The 19,890-nt window shown below is 37.7% G+C and overlaps 1 long non-coding RNA gene across 1 annotated transcript in view; it reads right to left on the bottom strand.

Moving 5' to 3' along the window:
* Positions 1 to 14,142: 14,142 nt before the first annotated feature.
* Positions 14,143 to 19,890, bottom strand: part of LOC143268537 (uncharacterized) — a 32,468-nt gene continuing 26,720 nt past the window's right edge. The window contains exon 3 of the long non-coding RNA XR_013044595.1: positions 14,143 to 14,411. This is a non-coding gene — a long non-coding RNA (uncharacterized LOC143268537). The remainder of the gene's footprint in view (positions 14,412 to 19,890) is intronic.

Raw genomic sequence — 19,890 nt, 5'->3', positions numbered from 1 at the left:
CAGAATTCTTAGTGGGGTTACCCCACCTATACTTCCTGCCTAGCTACTGGACAATTAGCATTTTATTAAACCAATCAGAGTGCCAAATCTTTGCAGTTTGCAAGAGCATTATCCCACAGCATTAGTATTCTTATTACTTCTTTGAGAATTTCTTACAATTTATTTTATCATATTTACCCCTCATCTCCTTCCCAAAAACTCTTCCCTGGTCTAACTGAAACACCCCCAAACTTCTAAATTTCATGTCCTCAATTTTTTAAATAACATATGAAGTCCAATTTGTGTTGCACATATATTATGGGTGTGGGGAAGCCTTATTTCTTAAAATTTATGTCTGAATGATTTCATGGCAATATTCTAAATTTAAAAATAAAAAAGCAATTACAATTAAAGCATAAACATGCCTGTGATCCTACTTAAATATATTTAAATCGGTGCTTTTGAATAGAATTTGGACACTAGATGAAAGTTAAATTGAGCCCAAAATTACTCCATGTAATCTCTTTCCCAAGATAAATAGCTGAAAAATAGAGTTAGGAGAAAGCTTGGAAAGCAATGCTTCTCAGATTCCTTCTCATTTCACTTCTCATTTAATTTTCCATATCGTGATCTTTTGGCAGTTAATTTGACATAAGTTTATGATGCAGTTCAATGTAAATTAAGTATAAAAATATTCAACAAGATCCAATTTTATCTCAAGGGAATAAGAAAAGTCCAAATAAATTTCATTATATAACAGAGGCACTAAATTTACTGAATCTCCATTACAAAGTGGATAATTTAGCATTATATATTTAAATATACTATAAAACCAAGTCCAAAGACATCAAGATTGCTTCCAAAATCAGAGAGGATGGTGCTCATTAATTCCTTAGTCCCACAAAGATAGATTCTGTGGTATCTTCATGTTCAGTTAGTAATCCAAAGTTAGAAAATAATAAAAACATTGGAGGTTTAGTGGTTATTTTTACTTTTCTGAAAGTATTCTGTGCTTTTTTACATTTCAACTAAGAAATAAGACAATCTAACCTCAACCAGTAACAAGTAAGAAACATGAATTTTTTTATGTGACTATAAATTTTCCTATGCAGATTTTAGTATTATGTCCACAATATAAATAAGTAGAATATTGAGAGTGAAAAATAATTGAAATTTCACACTCATTTTTCCACATTAAACACAGAAGGTAGCATTGGTTATGATACTTCATTTTAAAATTCAAATGCCTATTGAGTACCTTTGCTATCATTGCAATAGAACTGAAGACCAATATAAAATACATTAATCCTTTTGAAGCATAGAATCTTTTCTAGAGTAGAGCAAATACTTGTATAATTATACCCTATTTTGACTTGAATGAAAGAAGGTTAGGTGGTAATGGTGGGGGGATCTAGGTTGACAAGGGTTATCAGTATTTATGAAAATGGGAATTCTGAAACAATAATCTAAAGAATTCCACTTTCACAAGAACAAATATCAAAGTGTTAGGGGAAAACTCAATAAAAAAATGTATAGATTGTAGCTGAAGATAGGTTTAAAGCTCTCTTAACAGACACAAAGAAAAACACAGGGCATGGTGGTACATTCCTTTAATTCTAGCACATGAGAGGCAGAGGCATGTAGATCTCTGTGATTTTAAAAATAGCCTAGTGAGTCCACATAGTGGGTTCTAGGACAGCCAGAGCTATGTAGAGAAAGCTTGCCTCAAAAACCAAAACAACAACAATAAAAAGAAATCATGTACTGCTCATGAAAGCAAGTGGCAGACTTTGCATAACATATTAGTGTAATGGGGCCTAAATAAAATCCCACTAGAAATATTTCAATTCAAGAAAGTAGTAAGTATTAAATTTATTTGGAGAAGCAGAATTGATGAGGTAGTCAGGCAGATGATAGAGACAGATGATAGATGATAGATAGATAGATAGATAGATAGATAGATAGATAGATAGATAGATAGATACATGACACACAGACAGACAGAATGAATTATGATACTTGGCAGACAGGTAACATAATTATGGTCTGGAAACTGTCATATGGAAAGCCAAAAGTTCCAATGTTCCAGAGCAAAGAAAGACAGATATCCTATGGGTCTTTGAGGTTTAGGTTGATGCCAAGTTACACAAATGAGCCCTCTGTAATTTGGTGGCTCTTCTTCAGTCAGTTGCCTAATTCAAATTCTAGTCTCATTGAGAAACACCCAAAATAACATTTGCCCAGCCGTGAATGTATCCATGAGTCCAATTTGGACAGCATACTGTCAGCTGGCATTTTTGCCACAAAGAAAGTAAATGCCATATCGAGTTTCTTCAATGCCCATCATCATTTCTGAAACAGATTGGTACTGCCAGGTGCAGACACGTCTCATTGTCATAAAAAAAAAAAAAGAACCTTATGTTATTAAAACATCTTAAATGCCATAATTTGTAGATCTCTGAAGTGTTTGAAGACCACCGGTTGTGGCAAAAGTTAGTCACTTGGCAAAAAAAAAAAAAATGGCCCTTGCCTTGACTGCTGACACTATGCTGTCCAAATTGGACAAGCAGGACACAAAAGAAAGTGACTGCCAAACCTTGCCAAGACAGGGCAGGGCAGGTCTTCAAAATTCTTGCTTCACAGAAAAGTCTTTCAGATATTCTAGACTTGTAGACTGAGGATGGATGCCCCAGTGTTGCAGAGGAACCTTGGGTGACTGTGAAGGCAGCAAGCTGTTTCTCTCATTTCTTTGTTTTGGAAGCTGTTTGCTCTGTTCTTCCTATTTACACAGGTAATATTGTATCCTTCTCAGATCTCTTATGGAGTTGAAGACTAGATATTTATAGTTTTCCTTCTTAACAAGTTCAGAAAAGAAACTCACAAAAGAGGTATAAAGTACACACAATACTATATAGGATCCAGAATCCCTGTGTATTTCCCATCTTACATGGCTTTTTTCTTATATTCTATTTTGAAGACTTTATTTTATAAATCATTCTTTTTTTTGCTATGACTATACCCTTTTTCTTTCTTTGTTAAGCCTAACTACATTATTAAATACACTGTAACTTGTTTACAGGTTTTTCCATCTTGACCTCTTTGACTGTGTAACTTTTAGCCTTTTTGACCACATGAACAAATTTAAACTGCTAAGTGGCTTGGACCTCTGCCTGCAACTTTGTCAGCTGGCTCTGCCTACTTCTCAGATTGGGAAAAGCCAAGCTGAAAGCTCACAAGCTGTGTCAGAGGTTAGTGCTGAGAACTGCATTCAACCTTCCTAGAGCTCTGAAATACTTGTGCTTGTGCTGTGGCAGGCATTTTTACTTAGTTTTTTGCTCCTACTTAACATACCAGCAATTTAAGGGCTTACCAGCAGGCAAAAACTCTTAAAGAGCCATATCCTCTTTTTTTTTCTCAGCTTACTTAAGCCCTACATGGAAATTCAGCCCCATGTTGGGTGCCAAAATATTGTTGTTTGTTTTTGCTCTTTTGAGAGGCCTACTACCCAGCTCCCAAATAAATCACACATAAAGGTTTATTCTTATTTATAAATGCTGGACTTTAGCTTGGCTTGTTTCTAGCCAACTGAAATTATCCTATCTATCCTTTGCCTCTGGGCTTTTTCTTTTCTATTCCTGTATATCATTCTTTGTTTCTTACTCCATGGATTGATGTTTAGCTCTGTGGATGTCCCCTGGAGTTCTCCTCCTTCTCTGGATACTTTTATTTTTCCCAGATTTCCCCTTCTATTTATCCTCTCTGCCTGCCAGTCCCATATATCCTTTCTCCTGTCTTGCTATTGGCCATTCTGTTCTTTATTAGACCATCAGGTGTTTTAGACAGGCACAGTAACATAGCTTCACATAATTAAACAAATACAACATAAGCAAAACTAACAATCCTTAAAATAATATTCCACAACACATAACCATGCTATAATACACAGACCCAAAGAAGCTAATAAACATTACATCTTTGTTTGTTTTATTTTCCCTGAATATCCTCTTTATTTTGATCATTTGAGAAGTCAGCCAATTTTTCATGTCTGTAGTACAGGAAAGTATGTTGAGTTTTCATCATATCCATTGTATTTATAGTTATTATTTATGAATATTTGTTTCTCCTTTTTGTTCTTCTTTTCAGCTTTATTACTCCTTGACAAATCCTGAAGTTCTTGCATCCCCATATTTATTATGACAGTATTAACAATAGCCAAGTTATGGAATCAGCTTATATAGCCATCAAATGATAAATGGATAGAGAAAATGTGATATGTAAACACAGCACACTACTATTTAGCCATGAACAAGAAGTGAATCATGTGTCTCCAGGCCAGTTGATAGAAGTGAATATCATGATGTTGAGCAAAATAAACCAGACCTGGGAAGTCCAGGATTTAATGTGTTTGCTTATATGTAGAAACTACCAATTAAATGAGAGGAAAGGGAAAGCAAGGCATGATGTAGAAAGAGAGGTATTGTAGAAAAGGAAGGTACTAGTAGGAGAGGGGAGAAGGATTAATGTCAGGGACAAAGGAGATAAATATGATCGAAGTATGTTGGATATACACATGAAAATATAAGAAGAATATACATCTTATATCATTAAATATGTTAATGAAATCTTGTCTCTCACAGGAACCCTCTGTTGTAAACTTATCAAAATAGATTTTATGTCATACAAAAGTGATAGGACAAGATGCACCTTTTAACAGCATTTAGATAATAGAGATAAATAAGTAGAGTGCCTAGTGTCAAACAAAATAAACAAAGCATCTAGACATAGAGTAGGATGTTCTTTTATCATGAAAGTAGATTTGTCAATAATATGAACACACGTAAACAAGTAAGTAATATCTGGCTGACCAAGTCCTGAAAAAAATAGCTGTTAGAGTTTAAGATCACTTGATACAATATTAGCATGCCTGTCACAGACACAACACAGAATTAAAACTATAATTTGAATATCTTCTAGTTTTAGTTTAAATTCTCCTTTCTAGATATTAAATCGTATCATATTTCACATAGATACTGTTTCAATCTATATCAGAAGGAAAAACCCACTGGGTCTTTCTCACAGGTAATTGGAAGCTTGATGGTATACAGCACTGGGCTATTGGGAAATTATGTGCTTCCAGGACATGGTGTTTGATCAGTAGCTACATAGGTGAATGGTGTCTAGGGACAGACACACACCATAGAAGTAAAGGGAGGAGATGCAAACTCGGGAGAAACTATACCATAATGGGGAGGCCCAAATTACTCAGGGTCATAGAATCTGAGCTTGCTTTGCCCAGCAGGGCTGCATGAGGAGATGATTTGGCCACAGGAATATTTACCAGTTTGGAGGTATCTACACTTGGCTGTATGGTGTGTTTTGATCTTGCAAGGGGAAGGTCTCTTGTGTCTCCCCTTGGCATATTATAAAAAACCTTTTGAATAAACCTTCCAGGCTGGTGGATATTGACCCAGGCTCTCCCAAAGCTGTCCTGTGTTTCTGTCTTTCTCCTCTCCTCTATCTTTCTATCTAATATTTTCTTATTCTTCTCTCCTCCTCATAAGAACCCTTCAAAATGTTGGGAGCCAGTCCACCACAGATGGTGCCCAATGTGGGGCTTAGGTACAAAAGATAAGAGAGAGGGGGCACCACATGAATCAGGGTGTGTGTGCCCAGTAATGAATTAATGAACTAAGCTGGGGTGGTGGTATTCTGTTCTTTTGGAGTAAAACTGTAAATATAAAGCAAAATTAGGCTGCAGCAAATATCTCTATCTGTCTCTGTCTATGTTTCTCTCTTTCTCTCCCCCTCAATCTCTATCTATCTACTAAATTAGATCTGAAAACAGTAGTATAAGTAAGTCACATAAGTTTTTGTGAAGTTTGAAAAACATAGGCTCTAGGTATAGGAATGTTGTGAAGGCTTAGGTGTAACAGAAACTTAGGGTAGAGTAGATTTTCCTCTGAGTATGGACAGGACCTGGAACACAGAGAGCAACATCCAGGAAATAGCAGACTGTGAACTTAGCAGTCTAAGCAGCTTCAGAAGCTCCAGAAGCCACCACCAACAGCAGACTAAGAGAGCCAGCACAAGCCACAAGCTGAGGGGTTCTGTGTACTTTCTGCTATAAAAGGCTTGAGGCTTACATGCAACTTTGACAAGTCAAGCAGAGACATCATGCCAGAAGAGAGGTAAATGGCATGCTATGGTGGTGGCAGCTTGGAGTACAGCAGAGAGAGCAGATCCTAGTGCCAAGCGCCCAGCAGAGATGCCATGGGAAAGGCAGCAGCTGGACAGGCAGCTGAGACATGCCCCTACATGGAATGGCAGTGAGAAATGCTGTGGTGACACAGAGCTCTGCTCTAGGTTGAACAGCAGAGACACTGTAACCTAGAGCAGCCTAAGCTCCCAGGGACAGAATGAGGCAAAGCCATGTGACTACCATGGGAGGGGCATTTGGCTGTGAAATCAGGGCAGTGCTCTGGGGTTTCTGGGACCCAGGGTGCCAAATGCACAGCCACTGACAGAGCAGGTAATGGGACCCACAGGAGCCACAGCTCATAGTGGTGGGGTTTCCTCCTGGGCCCACGGTTACTACTTGAGAGTCATAACTTGTAGCAGCAGAGGTGGTCCCTCGAGCCCATGCAATGTAATGCAATTGAGAGCTCTAGGGCCAGGAGTGCCAGTTATGGGAGGCACAGAAAGATTAGGACTGTGGAAGCTGAACAGGTGGAGCCAGGAGCCAAAAGCCATGCAGTTTCTATTTGCTGGCTGTCAGAAGGTCTCTTTTGAGAGGACTCTACACCAGCCAGTGGTTGTGGAGTTGATAGCTTTTGCCCTGGAGCAAAATTGCCTTAGGTGAAGGATGCAACTTCAAAGCACAGCTGAGAGCTGAGAACAAATGTTTCAGAGACTGTTTCAACTAAATTGTTGCATTCAGGGGAACTGAAAAAAAGTTTTGGTTATGGGACTCCTCATATTTGGAGCTATTTGCTTCAGAGTCATTGCGACTCTGACAACTATACAAAGACTTCAGGGCAGCTGATGAGCCAGGTCCTGATTTCAAGTGCTCACAGGAACTTTAAGACTGGTACCAAAACTGTCTTTTTCAGATTTTCAGGCTTAGGAAATGGGATGGACAGGAGTGGTTTAATTGCTATGGGACAGTTTTAAATCCACTTATACATATAGACTCTTTTAACTGTGATGACCTATGAATTGTTTTGTGTATGCATATGTGCTTTATTAACTGTGATGACTCACGAACAGTTTATGTAAAAATGGAACCATTTATGGAACTGTTTGGTGTAAAAATAGAGAAATTTGTTTTCTACACAGGCTCAACATGAAATTTAAAAAATTATAAAGAAAAGGGAGAGTTAATATTCCTCAGTCGATTTAATTTTTTAAAAATATTCTCTTGTCCCTTGAGTGGATTAATACTAACTTGTGTTAATGTACCTTATGTTTTGTTAACAAGAAATGCAAAAAGTTCTATTAAGAGATTGTCTTAAAGTGTAAATAGTTCTATTAAGAAATTGCTTTTGAATATTTGCTAAACTTGTAAAGTGTAAATAGTTCTAGTGAGAGTTTGCTTTTGGATGTAAGTTTGTAAGAATTTTAATTGTGTATAGTAATGTTCATGCTATAATTATGTTAACCTGTTGATATTGATGAACCATGGTTTGGTGATGCTAAGGGAATCTTTAGGTTTGATGCAGTTGCATCAGGAGTTTCTTGATTTAAAAAAGGGCTTGGTGCAACTAAGACTGCTATAGACATCTTAGACCCATTCAAAAAGGATATTCCATAGTTATCATCCTCTACTCCTTTACTAGGAGACCTAGCAGCCATAAGGAGCAGGAGTATTGTTATAATTATTCCAGCTATTTGCAAGATCTTAGTGAAAAAGCATCTTCAGAGCTGTATGGAGTTAAGCCCTGTACACCCACTTGGGATTTATATTATTAAAAAGGGGGAATTTGTGGAGGCCCAAATTACTCAGGGTCAGAGAACCTAAGCTTGCTTTATGAAGCAGGGCTGCATATGGAGATGATTTTGCCATAGGAGTGTTTGCCAGGTGTTGGGAAATGTCTACACTTTACTGTATGGTGTGCATTGATCTTGCAAGGGGGATGTCTCTTGCCTCTCCCCTTGGCATATTAGTAAAAAGCCTTTTGAATAAACCTTCAAGCTAGCATTTATTGACCTAGGGCTTCCCAAAGCTATCCTACGTTTCTGTCTTTCTTCTCATTGTCCACATCTTTCTCTATATATATTTGATATTTTCTTATCCCTCTCTCCTCCTCCTATGAACCCTAGAAAAGGTGGGAATGGTAGGACCTGGACACCACAGTCTCCCACACTATGAGAGTTTGGAGGGTCCCAAAGAGCCTGTCACATGTTTAATTTACATGCTTTACAGTTACAAGTTTAACTCCACAAGGCAAGGATAGCTACATAAGGTTAGTAATTACAGGTAGGGGAATGCTGGGGCTTAACACTTTGTGAGATAATACTGCCCTATTGGAAATGCAATTTTGTGAGAATTCTGATTACCAAGAAACTGAACTTCCTTTCATTTATGGGCTTAATTACATCCCAATGGCCAATCAGGAATGTGGTTCTATACTTTATTTGGAATTAAATGTCTCATGGTAGGCCATATTGGTTGTTCTCCCCAAAATGTTTTGTGAAGTCATTTATTCACTTTCCTTACTTCTACTAATTTTGTCAGTATAAAATAACAGTTTTTTTTGTTTTTGTTTTCTTTTAGTGAACCTCAATCCTCAGCAGCTACCTGTTCCTGCAGTAATATTGGGGAGTCATGAGCAGTCTGAGTAGTTCATCATTTTCCAAGTGCCATTAGCATGGACACAGTCTGCTATATCTTCCCTTAAAACCATGATATGCTAGGTTTGCATACTTGAAAATATTGTCTATTTGAAATTACACCTCCTTCTCTAAATGTCCTCACTTAACAAATTCTTCATGAGCAGGAATAAATGATTAGGATACACCAATGGGTGAGTCTACAAGGCTGGACTGACTCCCCAGGGGAGACCTTGCCTTGTAAGAGGTGGGAATAGGGAGTGGTTTTGGTGGGGAAGGCTAGAGGGTGGGAGGAGGGAGAACAGGGGAATCCGTGGCTGATATGTGAAATTAAGCTAGTTATTAAATAATAAATAAATAAAATAAAAAGAAATGAGACCTCTGATGACCTGTATGCCTTTCAGTGTGCCTCTTAGCAAGTAGAATTCTCTGATTCTACCTTGACTACTTGGTCCAAAATTTCCCAAACACAAACTGTATAACAAGGTTATAATACCAACTCCTGGCATCTTCTCATATTAGTAAATTGGTAATAGAAAATAAAGACAGGAAGAAACAATAAATATAAACCAAATGAAGGGACAATGCCTTCATATTTGCAATTTACTTTCCAACCTTAATAACTTTCTTAAATCATAACTTCCATTATGTTTCTTCTAAAATTTATTGCTGTTAAATTTCTTCACAGAGCGAAAAGGCAGCATTCAACACAATCAGAAATGAAAGCCACTACATATTTTGTGATGTTTCTATAAAGAGGCAAAGATAGGAAGGATCTATATCCATAGACATGTGGATGCTTATGGCCACTACCATCGTCTGGGATCCAGGCCATGTCAGCGGGGGACCATTATGCATACCATGTGTGTATAGCTCAAGGACATCAAAGGCTCAACCAAATAAAACCCACATTCTGCTGCTAGAAGTGGGAAGCCCACGCAGGAGATAATTTTGTAATGTCAATAGGAGTCTTTCAAACTATAATATTTTTAACTAAGTAGTTCCATATATAATACACCATTTTAGAAAAACAGTCAAAAATTCAGATTTATTTTCCAATACAAGCAACTTAGTAATTTCAGAATTAGGGTTATGAATAGTAAATTACTTCATTTCTAAGTTATTACTGCTTGTGGTTTGAAAGAAAACAGCCCCCACAGGGAATGGCACTATTAGGAGATGTGGCCTTGTTGGAGGAAGTATGTCGTCCTTGTGGGGGTGAGCTTTGAGGTCTCCTTTGATCTAACTTCCCTCAGTATCAATAGTCAGTCAACTTCCTGTTGCCTGCAATAGACAGGACTCTCAACTTTTCCTCCAATACCACATCTGCCTGCATGCTGCCATGTTCCCCATCATGATAATGGACTGAACTTCTGAAACTGTAAGTAAGTCACCCCAATTAAATGTTTTCCTTGATACGAGTTGCTGTGGTCATGGTATCTCTTCACAGAAATAAAAACCTTAACTAAGACATACTACAACACCATAAGTCAATTGAGATGATTTTTAAGATATAATGACAGGAGAAACTCTCACAAATGAGATGTCCAACAAGAGACAAGTGCACAAAGATGTATATGATATGGAAGAAAAAAAGAACCCCATTGGGACAGTTGGACTTCTCACCTGTGTAATTCTTCACAGTTTCTAGCACATCTATTTCCACAAGATACGTGCTTTATGACTTAAGTGGATTTAATGTAGTATGTGTTAAAAGTAAAATATCTGTGTTGAGAAACAATAACTCTACACATTCATAAAATAGTGGAAAGAAAATGTTGAAAGAGCAGCAGGCTGTACATTAAACATCTAACAAGTGGCTCAACTAGAAAAAACTGAAGGATCACTGTGGACTCTAAATTCAGATCACTGTCTGTTTCTAAATTCAGACTTCAGGCAGAGCTGTAAACCCTGTCTGCTTCCAACCCCACTGTGTGCCTCCTACACACACACTCAGTGAGGGACTGTTCACTTCCTTCAATATTCACAATGTGGAGGGACGTGTGTGGCAGTGGGGAGGAGGCAGGAAGTGCAGGAGAGAACATTCTGTGAGAGGCAAGAGAAGCAGCGGCAGAGGTCAGGAGGTCAAGCTATGTATATTCTACAAGATATCACGATATTTTGCATCTATGAAATTCTAAACAAAACTATGACTAACCCCAAGAATTTCTGTGTTAGTTATACAGTCATGTCTAGCTTTATAGATATAAAATCTTAAGGAAATTTTGAAATTAATTTTAACTTTCCAAAATATTTTAAATGATTTGGATTATTAATTGGGTAGGGGATAACTTTTATTTTTGATTATTAAAAAAAAATTTTTAAAAGTTCTTGTTGGTGTTTGTGAACATGCACACATCTGGGTGTTTCTGTGTGAGTGCATGTGCACACGTAGGTGTGAGTGCCCAAAAGGCCAGAAGAGGGCATCGGATCCCTGAACCTAGAGTTTTTGTTTTGTGAGCTGTGCATTATGGGTGCTGGGAATGGAACTCCAGTCCTTTGCAAGAACAAGCACTCTTAACCCCTAAGCCATTTCTCAAATTCTCCAGCTTCCCACCTATCAATTTTAAGAGTTAAATAAGGGATGAGAGAGCCTCTTTTCCCTCCAGCATAGGCTCACAAAATGAGAGGCAGGAGCCTCCTCTCTGTGGAGGGATGACAGGAAAGCTGTCGAGTGGCTTTGGGTACTGGAGGCAGAGGACCACCATGTCCCCTCAGTGGCAGCTGCTACATCTAGTCTCACCATGCAGGTGAGAACCTGATTTATTTTTAAGTTTAAAAAATGTTGATTCTTTTATTTTTACTTCAAAAGAATTTCACTAAAGTTATCTTTATGATTGTATCTTACAACTAATATTAGTTTTATGCAAACAGATTGAAGAACAGAGGTCACTTTCAAAAATGTATTCAAAGATATTTGTTATATGTTTAATACACTATGATAGAAACCTACTAGGCTTCCTTGAACCCCCAAGATTAAATTTCATACCAAAATGCATCTATAAATCTTCACACTCATATTAGTAAGCAGTTGTGCCTTTTGCTTGCCACCTTACCTAGATTTTTATGATCTGCTTTGATTACCTCAACTCCTTCAAGAAAACTGTTTTATTTCTTTATGTTTTCCTTTCTAAGCCTGGGAGACACACAAAGGGATCGCACTATATAGGAGAGAGAAGTTGTGCAGCTTTATATCTGAGAGGACTTTGGGACCTTGGAGGAGAAGAAAGCACAGTGGCATTTGGGGAGAATCAGAGGGAGTCCTCCCAGGTTCCTTCCACAGTCCTCAGGCTGTGGTCAGCACCTCATGTTCTATGCAGCTCTTGGGTGATTCAAATTTTTTCTGAAAATATCAGAGAACTAAGTGGTATTCCGATGGTAGCACCATCATGAGAAGTGGTAACACTGCCATTGTTCAAGAAGAAAGGCCCTTCTATGCTGTGGCTCGTACTTGAGAATTATATGGTATCTCTGAGTTTAGAGTTAGAGTGTTGCTGGAAGAGTTAGTGATTACCCAAACATTTCCAAGCTTAGGATAATTTCAGTTTTATGACTGAGGATATCACTTGGATTTGCCAACAGCTCTTTGATCAATTAATATCTGGTGAAGTTCAATTTTTTTTTCAGTTCTCAAACTACAAAAAACTTAAAGACTGCCAGTATACTTTATGGAACATTTATAGAGAATTTCTCGTATGTGGAGAGTAATTTGGCAATATCTATTAAGTATAACAATTCCTTTGCAAATCCTTTGCTTTAATACTGAAAACCTACTTCAAGGTATTTATCCCTTGGGCACTTCCCACACATACAAGGAATTAGATTTATAATGTGATTTGTGGTGCCACTATTACAGTTAACTACCTTTCCTCTGTGGCATCATCACTCTTTAGAAGATTATACATATTTTTGAGGAATTAAGGTTCTCTCCAGGTGGTGATAATGGAAAAAATATCTAGGATGCATTATGAAACACTTGTAAAGGTATTCAATTGCAAGTATTGCAAAGTACAGTATAGTCAATAAAGAATGCTAAATATATATGTTTAAACGGAAAAGATAAAATATACGATGACATTTACAGAAAAATACACTAAAAGAACACCCCAGAAACTGCTAATAAGAATGGTTATCCATGGAGACCAAGGCAAGAGTAAGATGCCCAAGAGCATATCAATAATGAAATGTGTTGGTGCAGCCATTTCAATTTTATGTTTATATTTTAGCTATATGATATACTACTGTTCAAACATAAAAAGAAATAGCAAAATTTATTGTTGAATTTTAACATATTTCACTTTAGCCATTTTTACTAAGGAATATGCCATCTCTCTGGTCAATTGATGGTAAGAATTCCATTAAGCACAATGACCTCATCAGGTTTGTAAATATCTTGGTGTAGTGAAGGGAAAGATCTAGGTGATCAACCTACAATCTGAAGGTCCTAATTGATTTTTCTGTTAGACATTAGAAATGTTCACATAATCTTCTGATTTTCCTTCCACATTCATGGTAACTTTGCTGCACTTTAATAGCTATGGGAGACTATGTGACTTTATTTCCTAATGAAATATGAGTAGAAGTATCTCATTACTTCTGGGCAAAGGTGCTTAATCACAAGTTTTGGAATCCTTTGTTATTTTTTAAGTACACATTGAAAAATTCTTGCATCATCAACCTGGTCCTTCAAATGTCCTAGAATAAAATAATTTTCTATAGCTCATTACATATACAACATTTACTGGAGGTCATCTACTCTGACCAAAGAACCATCAAACTCTGACTTGAAGCCACCAGAGTTTACCCTGTAATGGAATGTACAGATTGTGTTTGTTATTGTGACCTGACTGCAATAATCATTTAAATTTAACCCCAAAAGATTCAAATTTTCATGTATTCAGATTGAACTCCAAAGGAATGGATAGCGGATGTTTGTGCCTGATCCCTCAGGAATCACCATTTTCATTGCTAATCTGCTGGGAAACAACCTCAGAGTAATAAATTCTTTCATCCCTGGAAGCCTGGAAGCCTAGAGGCATCTCCCCTCAAAAGGGGAAATGTAAAGATGCCTTGTCTACTCTGAGTCACTTGATCCTGTCTGATCAAACTGTTAACACCTTGAACTTACCACTCAAACTAAAATCTTTCAGCTAACAGGTCCAAAGTATTAATGAAGTCACCACCCTTTGGGAAATAGCAAAAATGAAAAATCTAAACTATTAAAGGTTTCACATCTAGTATGCAAAACAATTCATTTGTAGTATTATTTTATAATATTTAATAAAAATTTTGAAATAGGAAACAAGAGACATCTGCTTACCAAGAGAACCCCAGGAAGGAATCAAAGCTCCATCTTACAAAGACTGGAGATTGTGAAGTCATTATTGGCCGTCTTGATTTCTGAAGGCTGATGGGTGAATCTAAGTTCAGATGTGAAAAGGTTTGCTACAGAATCGTCCTCTAAAAGCTCCAATCTAATGAAAGTGCTGCTCATTTTGTTCTCAGTTTCATGTAGTTCAATTAGGTTGTCAAAATTCAAATGATGTTTAACACAGTCAGATTTCCTTCTTTCCAGGTAGCATTTGAGATTTGTCTTTGAATTTCTAAGCAGTTGCCAAGAAAGAGAGAACAGATGAATAGTGAAACCAGAACATTCAAGAAATCATGTATTCATAGAGTTAAGAATGTGCAGGGCTATTTATATTCACCGATGTTTGAGAGGCGAATTAAGTGTTCTACCTACAAGCTTAGAAGCAAACTGAAGCAAACTATAACGGAGGAGCAATGTTATATAATTTTCCAAGACTGATGTGTGTTTTGGTATGCTTTTCCCTATGCAGTCTTCCAAAGCATTTCCTGAAGTCTCTTACTTTATGACTGTAAATAATTTGACCTTTACTCAATAGGACAAATGTAGAATTATGTTACTTTAGGGCCAATTTGCTAAATCACTATGATCAGATAGCGGAATGCATTTCCAACACAAAACTGTGGACTGTACAGAGCATTTAGACTCTTCCAACCTATTTGAATATTTAGATATGTTTCTAGCAGAAATTAAAGGTGACATTTGAATCATTCTTTGAACAAACTCAACACTAAGTCATCACTCAGACCAGCTGTCATCCAAATGTACTATAGATTTACTGGCATATTTAAGACATGTTCATTCATGAGACTAGTACAGAAAGCTTATTTACTCAGCGGCTATTTAAATTTGACCTGGGCTTAGCTTCAAGCACATTTTGAGGCACCATATTTCTATCTTCTCTATCTCAGGCATGCTGCTGTTTCTTCCTTCTCTATCTGTACCTCATCCTAGTCCATCTGGTAATATGTTGTTTGTTAATCTAGTGTGAGGCAAGACGTCAAAAACAGCCTGGCATATGCTAAGCAATGCTTAGCAGTGAGCTATACCTCAGGACCCTGTTTTTGTCTTCTTGGGTTTTTTTCCCCTTGATCTTTTTGTGCAGCCCAGGCTGACCTTGAACTCAAACCATCCCTTCTCTACTGCCTGAGTGCTGGGATGGCAGGGGAGCATGGCCATGCTGCCTGTGAATACCTGCACATCAAGAATAATCACTCACTCTGCTCACCCTCTGCTCACCTTCCTAGCCTCCCCCTTTCCCTTTTTGTCCTTCCCCACGGCCGGCCCTTCTCTCTAAATTCCTTCCCTGCTCCTCCTTCTGCTCCCCCTTCCTCCTCAAGGATCTCCCCTTGCTTCCCCACCCTTCTGCCAGAACTGTAACTCCATCTGCAGTAACAGCATCAATAATTATGGAACTGGAATAACAAAGAAGCTAATTTGAGTTCTGAACAGAAATCTGCAGGTGAACCAAAAAGATGTATTTAAAATCTCAGTTATGACTTGTAATGGCCACATCAAGGAATAAATCCAGCAAGGGTTTTTTTTGTATTTTTTTTTCATGTATGTGTAGGGGAGTGTATTTATATGCACACACCCTTACTGTAATAGTTTTTAAATCACACTAGAGAATTTACAGCTAATATCTAGGATCTCTAGTGCCCCAGGGAAAAAGAGAGGTAGAGATGAAGTTCTCTTCTGACATAATGCAACAAAATGAATTTTCACATGAAATATACAGGAAAGAAAATATGAAGTTGAGTTACCATCTAATTATGCTTGAACTAAGGAAAATCTCTGCTTTTTGATTTTCCTTTTAGGTTAACTTCCAGAGCAGAGTTTCTACCGTTGCAGCAGCTGTATAAACACTATCCACATTTCATCTACAGGCAGTTTCACATCAAAAGCCCCCATCCCAAATACCCTGTGGTGTCCTAAGAGTGAAACATAGGAGTTAGTGAGTGCTAGACACTTGGCAGTGAGTGAAATGGCTCAGACTGTTGGTTTATTTTCATGCAGCCTTGGAGGAAACTTCGTTCTTTCTGCAGATATGCCAAAAATAATCAGATGCAGAAACAAGACATGCTGTAGGCCTGCATGTTTGTCCTCACAAATGGATGTTATATTGGATGAGCGTGCATCTAGTGCATGCATCTGGAATGTTTGTAAGGACATTGGAAAATGTGACAGCTCTGAGCCCCAGTGTAAGGAAAGGAGCGGATGGAAAGGACAGTAGAAGATCAAAGAAGTGGTGGTGTCACTGTGTGTAGCTTACAATGAAATCAAACTCTTTTCTCAACTTTGGAAATTTTTCAATGAGACTTTCTCTCAGCCCCTAAAATACCAAACCTTTCTTTCTAATCATGCAATTGTTATTCATAAATGTCATGAGTAGGTCTACATAAAAAATTGTTTTCCTAGGAATTTGGTAAGTATTCATTCCTGCCAGTACCTAATATGGGGTAAAGCACAGTGTCATTAGTGCTGAGGGCTTATAAAGAAGTCTGAGATATGAGGGATACTGGTTAATGTCTCATACAGAAAAGAAATCAGTGCAAAGAGGACATTCATTTGATTAAGGAACAGTTCATCTTAAAGCTGGAGAAATGACTTAGTGACCAAGACCGTTTTCCTGTTCTTCAGAATGACTAGAGTTCAGTTCTCAGCACCCACACTGAGTGGTTGCAAAACCACTTTTAATTCCAGCTTCAGGGATTCTGACTCACTCTTCTAGCCTCACATGCACACACACAGACACAGACACACACACATAGACACACACACACACACACACACACACACACACACACACAAATAAAAAGATAGATGATAGATAGAAAGACAGATACATAGGTAGATAGATAGATAGATGATAGATAGATAAATAGATAGATAGATAGATAGATAGATAGATAGATAGATAGATAGATAGATAGACAGACAGACAGACAGACAAATAAATAACAAATGTTTAAAACCAAAAATAAAAGTTAATCCCAAAGTCTGTCAGGGCACAGTAGCTGATATAAACTCAGGAGGCACACTCAGTTTTGCATGTCTATTCTACCTGTGTAATCAGAGAAGTTATTCACCTATAGTAAAGCAGAATAAAACAAATTGCAGGGTTTCCATGAGATTAAATATGATGATATGTGAGTTGCCTTTCAAAATACAGGGGCAGAGACTGGGACCTTGACTCAGATGGTAAGAGCATTTGCTATGCAAGTGTGAGTACTTGAGTTCAAATCCCTAGAATGGATGTAAATGCTAAACATGTGGCTAAGCACCTGTAACTGCAGTGTTGTGGGGAGGCAGAGACAGGAGAATCACAAGAGTGTGCTGGCTGCCCACCTAATTCCAAGTTCAATGAAAGACCTGTATTGAAGACAGCAAGATGGAGAGAGAGACCCAGCATCTCCCATGGCCTCCATATGTGCTCCACCGTGAACACTCACATACGCATTGATGCATACACTGAACACATATGCACACGTTAATACACATCACACAAGCACAAACACAGAATTGTCTATGGCTTTGGATCACTGGTATACTATTTAAGTAGCATGTATAGGACCCAGGGTTTGATCATAAGCATCACAAACACACATACACACATACAAACACATAGGCCATGTACCTTGGTTGCTTTTGTATTACTTTGATAGAACTTTATGACCAAGGCAACTTAAAGAAGGAAGAGTTTCTTTGAGGCTTCCAATCTCAGAGGATTAGAGTCCATGATTATCATCACAGCAGGGAACACAGCAGCAGGCAGGCTGGCATAGCACTGGAGCAGAATCCCAGAGCTTACATCTTGTACCAGGAGTTGGAAGCAGAAAGAGAAAGACTCAAAATGGTGTGAGTCATTTGAAACTTCAAAGCTTACCCCCAGGGATAAACCTCCTTTGACATGGCCACACCTCCTAATCCTTTCCAAACAGTTCTAGCAACTGGGAACTAAGTATTCAAACATATGAATCTATGGGGGCCATTCTCATTCAAACTATCACATTGTGTAAAGACTCATTCATAATATCATGGATTTTAGCATATGGTATTAAAACACAAAGTGGAAAACCATGAGAAACAATGGCAAAATTAACATCAATAATTCAATATATTGTATGAGCAGCCTCTATATTTTCCAGAGTTGCTTTGACTTTCTAATACATCAGTAACTATGTCTGGTACAGTATGAACTGCTAGGCATGCAGTTTCTTGCTTAAGTTGGAAACTTTTGCATATTTTGGTACCTCTTCTAACAGCAACCCAATGCCTGAACTGACACTACCAAAGTTATAATCCCCTCTGCTGTCAATCATGTCACACTAGTATGTCACATGAAGCTTCATTCCTCAACTTTGTACTTAACATGGTTAGACAGCCCTATGAAACTTTTGTTACGGCAGCTATCAGAATACATCATAAACAACCAAGAGAAGGCTAACCAACCACTGTGACTAGCAGTAAAAGAAAAACTATTAGGTGTGAACACACTTTGTATTTCAGGCGATAATCATGTGAAATAATTAACATATTGTTCTATAATGTTTGGACTGCCTACATTCATCAGTATTTATTTTCTCTATATCAGTATAACAGAAAACCTTCATGTAATATACCAGTGCACTGGTCCTACCCAAAGGGGCTCTAAAGGGTGACAAATATATTATGTATGATACCGATGAGCGTCTAAAGCAAACATAGACAACAATTTAAATGTGGAGAATGATAATTACTAGAAAAGCTGCTGCAACTCTCATTTTAATTCATCAAGGGTAACAGGTTATTAAATCTCTTAGTCTCGTATTTACCCTTTTAAATTTCAGTATCTGCTGCTGGAATTTTCTGTTCACAAAATTGGACTTCCCAACTCCTTCACGGTTCATTTCCTGTTATTTTCTCCCAATAGCAAGCACTGGCCAGAGATATAAGGAAAGGAAAAGAAAAGAGTGTGTGGTGGACCAAGGTTTTGGGGGGTGATACTTGCTCCAGTGAGAAAGAGATCAGTAGAAATGGCTGGAGAGTTACTGGCTTCCTTATCTTAGGACAATTTTTTCTCATTCCCTGGTTCTTTCAATTTCCTTCTAGCACATTTCTGGGGTTTATCCCACCTACCCATATAAAATACTGAAATACATTAATTTTTAGTAAAAACAGATGGTTTCAGTTGAAGAATTTGTAAAATGTTATCAACTCATAATTTTGAAAACCAAAAATGATATCAGAATCTAGGCAAAGTCAGATCAAAATGTCAGATTTCAATTATAGAAAGAAAATTCAAAGTGTTCAGGAAAGTATATGGTAACCTCAGCCCTTAAATTAAGTATGTTCAGATCATGGAGCTTTTTCAAGAATGAAATACTTTCCAATGTGATTCTCAAAGAAGTCACTGTAAACATGCACCAAAATAAGGCATAAAGTATTTAGACATTGAGCTGATATCAACAGCTAGAAATAACTATTTTTATGGTTTTGCTCTTTGAGGGACCCACCACCTAGCTCACAAATAAATCACACACAGAGTCTTACTTTTACTTATGAATGCCTGGCCCCAGCTTGGTTTCTTTCTTGCCACCTTTCCTTATCTTAAATTATCCTGTCTACCTTTAGCCTCTGGGCTTTTCCTGTTCTCTTACTTCTGTAAATCTTACTCTTACTCCATGGTTTGCTGTGTAGCTGGGTGTCTGGCCCCTGGAGTTCTCCTCCTTCTC

Source organism: Peromyscus maniculatus, chromosome 14, assembly GCF_049852395.1.
Source record: "Peromyscus maniculatus bairdii isolate BWxNUB_F1_BW_parent chromosome 14, HU_Pman_BW_mat_3.1, whole genome shotgun sequence".
NCBI lineage: Eukaryota > Metazoa > Chordata > Mammalia > Rodentia > Cricetidae > Peromyscus > Peromyscus maniculatus.
Note: the sequence above shows the minus strand (reverse complement) of the source record. Positions and strands in the feature narration are given on the sequence as shown.